We start from the raw sequence: 7,928 nt of genomic DNA on the forward strand, positions 1-7,928 counted from the left end.
CATTTGTCCTTTTCTGTTCCTCATCCCTAAAACTGACATTAATGCATTTTTTTAAACATTAAGGAGATGCATGAGGTCTTTAGGAACAATATGAATAGCATTGGTATAAATATCATCTTTTCACCAAAATTGGTTTTCCATAAGGAATGTTGCTGTTACAGGATAAAGATGGTCCAATTTTCAACACACTGACAGCATTTGGATTAGCAACACTGTATTTTCTTCCCCTTTTTTTACATTAACATGATTTTTACATAAGACACAACTGGTCCCTCTGTAATTCATCTCCATACATAGCATTTCCACACACAACTTTATGAATTCAGAGATAAATAGTTTGAGAAGGCCGTCTGCTTTCATTTCCATCATTCTCTGTGTGCTCTCTGATCTGAGGCTAAGTTTAGCAGCTGCCTAATACACAGTCCCAAGACTGAATTATCTCTGTTACTTGCGAGGACAAGATCTCTTCTCATTATGAAACATTCTATCTGTTAAAGAACAGGGGAAAACATACACAAAATGGAGGGATGAACCACCATTATTGTTCACTCACAGTTTTAGGGAGATTTTTCACATTTAAAAAAACCTACATGTGAAAAGAAACTGTACTAGAGTACTGAAATGGTCAAGATTCCTGAGTTGAATTTTAAACAATGGAGTATTACCTAAGAAAACTCACACTAAAGCACCCAAGAGAGTATGCAGTATTTATTTAATGTTGAAGACAAGTTTAAGAACATATGCAATTGAGACTCCTCAGCCATCAAAGGGAGCTTATGTTGAGAAAGCAAGGAAATAAAGCTAATAAATTTAAGAAAATTTATACAAATATAAATACATAAAGAAATACAAATAGAAATATATAAATTTTGATTTTCAGAGATTAAAAACTGGCTAAAATCCCTATATTACAATACTGAAAATAAAATATTTCTTGTTAAAATCAGCTAAAAGTCTATATAGGACTAACAAAAGCACGGCTTCTTTAAGTGGGGGTTCAAGAGAAAACTGTCCCTGAGAAGACTGTGGCTCTTGGTTTTTGATTAAAGACATAGTCACAGCAACCGACATCTTCATAACTTCCAGGCTGGATCAATACTCCTCATTATACTGCTTAATGCACATCCTGAGATTAAAAAGTGCCTCTGCTTGCTGGTGTCAATCCCAGCAATCTCTTGTAATGGTACCAGCCTTGAAGAACATGATCCCCCAGCACTTTGCTCCCTAGCACAGCTCCAAAGCTAAGAAGCCAATCATCCTCCTGTGTACTGTGCTGAGCTCCATGGTGAGCTTTCTCAGCACAGGGTCCAAGAGCTCCGTGTTGGAAGAGCTGTTCCACAATTAGCAGCTATACTCACAAACTCAAAAAAATTTAAGATTGAAAATTCCTCTTCAGATCCTTAAGTTGTTGGAGTTAATTTGCAGCAGCACTCACATCTGTGGCTACCCCTAGGTCTGAGACCACAAAGCCCTACAGATGATGGGAGGGAGGGAGGCAGGAAGGCAGGAAGGAAGGCAGGAAGGCAGGAAGGCAGGAAGGCAGGAAGGAAGGAAGGAAGGAAGGAAGGAAGGAAGGAAGGAAGGAAGGAAGGAAGGAAGGAAGGAAGGAAGGACAGCTGCTGGATAAAACCCAGGAGAGTGTCAACAGTCTAAACAGGGAGTGACTTTCTGGAAGCCAGGCTGAAAGAAATAGCCTTAAGAGATAAGACGAAATATACTGGCACAGGAGAAAGAAAGAAACGAAGCACAAGGCAAAGCTTAAAAGATCAAAGCTCTAAGATGAGTACAGAAAATGTTTCCATGAAAAACATCTGAGAAAGAAGCAGATCATGGAGGATACTACAGACCTGAACCATAATCTGCTCAGATGCAAGGCTTTGTGGGCTTTTGAGAATAGGTCTTTGAAAGAAACTGAAGAGGAGATGGGAGCTGACCCAGCACAAAGAGACAAAACACAGGCATCAGAAGTGAGTTAATCACCAGGTCAGAGATGATGAGCTTGAGCAGAAGATTTGCTACAGAACAAAAGCTTCAAAGATCTCAAGAAATCCTGGATCAACTGATGGAGGAATGGATTAGGGAATCAAAATTAAAAAGCTTTAAAGGAAGAAGAATGGGTAGTCTATAGCCAAATTTAAACCAAAAGAGAATGAGAATAAGAAGACATATAAGTGTGCTGCTGAATATAGCTAAGAGGAAAATTCAGCAAGCCCCAGAAATTCTGTCCAAAACTAACCAACAGACAGTAAAATACATCAAGGAAATTGTTTGGAGGAAAGAAACCACTGCTCTCAAAGACAAAACTTGGTGATGAAAAATGTCATCAACAGGAAACAGAAGAAAAAATCAGAATAAGAGATCACAGAAGTGATTTGTTGTTAAGAGTTCTGAAATCTGTTGGAGAAAAAGTTAGAAAAAGTACCAAAGCACCTTATGGCCTGAGTCAAAAGGAGAAAAAAAAAGTGGATATTTAAGCAAACATGTCTTCAAATGTCTCTTATAGTGCAGATAATCTTAAAACTTAAAGAAAGATTACAGCTGATTTTGTGTCCAAAAGATAGCTTGCAATTTGTTATTTTTGAGATTTGTCAAGAACTCTGGATTGTGTTGAACTAAAATGGTTTCATTTTAACCTTGCTGCATCAAATGAATATGCCAATCACCATCTCTCCTGGCAGCCTGGCCTACCTCCCTGTTGCTCTGATGTCCTTTGGCAGCACAACACAAATGGTGAATAATGAATGAGAATTAGACTGCATTTGAGAGCAAGCCTTGGTCTGATGTTATCAAAGACATTTAGGGGCTTCTGCCTTGTGAAACTAATTAGGGGTTTTCCCAAGCATGTGGTTCAAAAATAATGTCTCTCTTCTAGAAGAACAAAATTCTGAGCAAAGCAGAAAAATGTAGCAATTGGGAGAGCCTAACCCTTTCACAACCATTGCTTAACATCAGTATATTAGTTTTGTTCAAGCTCCTGTGTGAAATTTCCTAGCTTCAGGCTGCAGCCCAGCAAGTCAGAAGCACTTCTTGACAGAAAAGAAAGTAAAGCTGCATTTCACCAATATAAATCAACTATGATTTGAAAACTTTTTCCTGCTAAAAATTCAAAGAGATTGTAGAAGCAGGATAGCCTGTCTAAGAACCCTACAGTTGGAAATACACATTCCCAGTAGAATTGAGGAATCTAATTTGTAAATCGTAACAGGAAGATATTTGCATACTTAGAAAACTACAATATTTTCTACACTGCCTTCTGTCATTGTCATCTGCTGAGAGATTCTGATTAATGGCTGTGATTCTGATTTCTGTGTGCTGAGACTCTGGTGCTCTGGTGAGGCACAGGCAATGGACTGGTTTGCTGCTTGCCTGGACTTATCCAACAGTATAGAAACTTACTTCAGCTCAGTAAGGAATACTCATACTACACAATTCATATTATTTCTGGATATATATAGAACTGTAACCAATTTTTCTTTCAAAGAAAACATGATGTTACCTCTTTCTGGCCTGAGCAGAGACCCAGGAGTCTGGGGTCTTGTGAGTTATTTCAAATGCAGGAGAAACTCCCAGAGGCCAGCTTATCTTGGATATAAATTAGTTTATTACAAAAAATGTTCAAAGCAACTTTTCCTCAGAGAAAGAGAAAATAAACAAGAGCAGGTTTCTCAGCAAACAGGTAAAGGTTGACCCTTTTGAACAACACTTGGAATTCTCTGTTTTCTCCCATGCCTGTTTATAATTTTCTTTTGTAGACTTTTCTCCTGGTTATTTCTGTAATTCTGCATCCCACAAATTTGAACATCATTACAAAACCCATTTGTTCAGTGATTTTTTGCAATAGAAACTATTTTTGATCCTGATTTCTGAATACCTACAGAAGCACAATCTTTTTCTTACCTTTATCCCTCACAAAAACCTTTTGTTAAACCTATAAGCACTTAATGACATCTACCCAACTATAACAACATCCTGGTTTTGAACACTTAGCAACAGCTACAGAATTTCTCATTGCTGTGAACAGCAGCCATATCCAGCCCAGTGCCCCAACATCTATTTCAGCAAAAGGCAGACAAAGATAAATTATCCTGGTGTTTGGAGATAAAGAAACAGCAGCATAATAGTTCTCATATGTTTTAGTGCTTCAGCTTCAGAGGTGACAAAAAAGGAATTGATTGACTCAGGAGTCACTATGGACACACACAGCACAACTGGATAAGCTGGGGGCAGGAGGAGGAGGAGATCACAGTGATGCTGCCTTTGGAAATCCTGTCAGGGGTGAATGCTGTGAAATATACAACATCCACACAATAGTATGGATTCATGCTTAGCAAGACCTTGAAACATGGTCTTACTTGTCTTTCATGCTGCATTTCTGGAATACTATTTTTGTTTTGTAATACCACCACCACCACCCCCCCCCCCCCCTTTCCTAATTAGTCATATTTGAGAAGAGAATCCACTCTTCCTTTTAGTTTTGCAGCAATTATGGGCAGACATCTATCTAGATGTCTGTGTGTCTGCAGTGCATATGAAGGTCTTGACGCCTTAATCCTAAAGTAAACTCTATACAGCAAACAAACAAGATTTTTGTTGGATTTCAACTGAGACACACAATATTTACAAAAAATATTTACAAGACCACTTTAAAATTTAAAATAAAACCCATGAGGGATTTCAAAGCAATGTTTATAATTGATTTGGATAAGCTCAGCTTTTAGGATTACTTCCTGCTACTTTTTAAAATAACTGGATTATCTGAAGGATGAAGAAATCTTTGACCTATATATTCTAGTTCCTGTCTCTTCCATTTACTTGGTTTTAAAGCATATTAAGACAAGTTAACCCATATATAAATGTCTTGTGGGACATTAGATCCAATTTTAGTCATGCAAAAAGTACCTGTGTACCACAGGAAGACAGATGGACAGACTCTTATTTTAGCACATATTGCATGGCAGAAGGAAACCGGTGGAAAGCAGTACTTGCATTTCTCTCTAGCTGAGAAAATTAAAATCATAGAATTAACCCAGAAAATTATAATGAAATAAGATAAAGCAAAACAAACAGCAACAGCAAACAAATATATCCCCCCAAAATCCACAAAACCACCTCCATGCTGCTTGTATTGATACTTTTCATATCAGAGTTGGTTACATGTTCACCAAAGTTACAAAAGCTACATATTATCAAGGAGAAAGGATAGACAATGTGGCAACTTATTTTATCAGTGAAGTCCCATTCCTTCGGGGAGGATGTGACAGGCAGACAACACAGTACCGTTCCCATTAGGGGAAATTGTTGTTGACATTTCCCATTAGCGGAAATTGTTCTTTACCAGGAAGGAAATGAGGTATATATTACATAAGGAAATACAATAGAAGCACTGGTCCAAGGGTGTGAAGCAACAATCCTTTTCCAAGCAAGGACCACAGCTATTTCAGATAACAGCTCCCAAAATTCCGAGGAAATATGAGTCTCTTGACTGCGCCTCAAATCTTCTTGCTCTTCAATGGGACTGGCATAGAGTAGCACACAATGAGGCTGCAGGGATGTGGTCCAGGGCAGAGAGGCTATGGACATGCTGTCCAGGTTCTCAACAGGACTAGTTAAGCCACCTAAAAATATGGATGAGGTGAGTCTCCTGCATCTGCATACACGGTAGATACTTGACTTCATTCCCCTGTACACTGGCTCCGCCACCTTTACATCCATTCTTTCTTTAAGCAATGTTTTGGTTTAGATCGCACATCTGTCTTCCCTTTCATCCAGGAGAAATGCACACAGTGTTCAATGCTAAATGACTCACATGGAAAAATATGTCTGACCTAGAGTGTGGTAAGTTTTACTGTTAACTATTTTTTTTTTTTCACTTGCCTTTCTGATATACTTTGCTGAGAAGTCAATATCATTATGACGCCTGGAAAACAATATTGTATATTGCATATTTTTGTATATAATATACATGTTTTTGTGAAACAAAATCATGGCATACACACAGTCCTTTGGTGGTTTTGATTTCTTGTTCTCTGAATAAATGAAATGCCCCCTTCCCCACTTTTAAGACAAACATTGATTTGAGAGACAGACAACAGTATCATTTCAATTTAGTAATAAAGTCACAAAATTATTTTCTTAACTATATTTAAAGTTTCCTTACCAAACATAGGCATTTCCACACTGGGACAGGGGAGGGCACTAAAGAGTTATACATAGATCAGAAAGCTGAAGCAATGCTTTGTTCAACATGTAAATTGGCTCGACAATGGTCCTGAGATTAGCATGTAAACTTCTTGAATGAAAAAAAAAAAAAAAAAAGCTTTGATACATCCTATTTTAGTTGCTTGAACCACTTCCTTAATCGTTGGGAAAAGCTGCTGAAGCCAAGCTTTTCTTTTTTACTTTATTCTTTCAGCCAAGTAAGGAAAATACATCCCTGTCAATAGTTTTCTAAGAATATGTTGGGACTCCAAGAGTCGATGTGGTTTGAACAAGACTAGTGTGTTTAGGCATTAGTTTTATTTGTCTCTAGTCAATCAAATTAAGTTTTAGGATAAAAAAAATCACTTATAAGATCCTTGTTCTACCTGGGCTAATACCACTACAGAACAGGGACAGTTCTTGGATAGTGTCAGTTTAGACAATCGACTACAACCATTACTGTACTGTCAAGAAATCTCCTGCAAGACTATTTACAAACTTACTGCACTTGTTAGCTCCTTAGGGGAAGCAATGATTCATCTTCATGTGCATGTGTGTTTTGTCGACAGAAATGAGCAACATGAAACTATTTACATAATTAATTACCATAAAGTTCCGAGTAGCGTATGAAGCTGAGACAATTCTTCCAATTTTCTGCCTGTCAGAGTCCACTATCACAGCTCAGAACATGAACTGAGGTATTTCTTTGTACAAGCCCATCCAAATGAAGACTCTTTTAATTATAGCAACTTTTTTTTTTAATTAGTGGATAATTCTGTAACCAGTGGTAACATTTGTCATGGTACAAGGCTATAATCAGATCTCATGCACTGGTGGATGAGTTTATCACTGCAGAGATCAGGAAGGCTTTAAGAACAGCATTCAATAGTTCAACAAAGTACAAGTTCTATATTTTCCTAGAGACCTTTTTTCTATTTTTCATACTATGCAACATGTAATAAAGCAGGAGTAAACCTGGGTGTGTTGGTCAGTCACAGGAGTGTTAGGAGGCAACATTGTGCAGTGCACACAAGGAAAAGAAATTATAACAGGGATGGAGAGGCATGAATGCCACTTCACAGGTCACTGTTCTGGCTCACTGTTCTGGCTCACTGTTCTAGTTAACCCTGATGAAAAATATAACATTTAAAAATGGACCAGAGATATCAGAGGAAGAGTGCTAAGCATCCCTGAAGCTTTTGAGTTGATGGATGTCCTATATGCAATGAACACATGTATGTAACACATCCTAGGGCTTGATTTTGAAATACATCCAGCTCTGCATCACACTTTTCATTTAGCAGCTCCAACAGATGCTCTGGTGTAAAAAGGGTTCCTCTAGCCATCTGGATCACATCCTCCTTATTGACGTTTTAGAAGGAGTATCACATGCAGCAGAAACAGAACGAGGGAACAAAGAGATGTGGAGGAGAATGCCTGCCTGGAGAGTCCTGGAAGACAGCCCATGCAGAGGTGTGGTGGAAGAGTCCAACAGCAGAAGTCCTCCAAAAGCTCCCCACCCCATAGCCAAGCTCTGCTCCGGTTTCCAGAGAAGGACAAGTTTGATGCCTCATGGTACAGCGAGACAAGCCCCCTAATGGATCAGAAAACATTTTTTTCTCTCCATGATCACAGTCTCCCATGACAACCGTGTTTTTTCTCCATAGGGATACTGTGCCTGGCTGCCAAGAGATGAACTTTTGTGAGAAACAGAATTTTCACAGAAGCTG

This window comes from Lonchura striata, chromosome 3 (assembly GCF_046129695.1).
Source record: "Lonchura striata isolate bLonStr1 chromosome 3, bLonStr1.mat, whole genome shotgun sequence".
NCBI classification, from domain to species: Eukaryota; Metazoa; Chordata; class Aves; order Passeriformes; family Estrildidae; genus Lonchura; species Lonchura striata.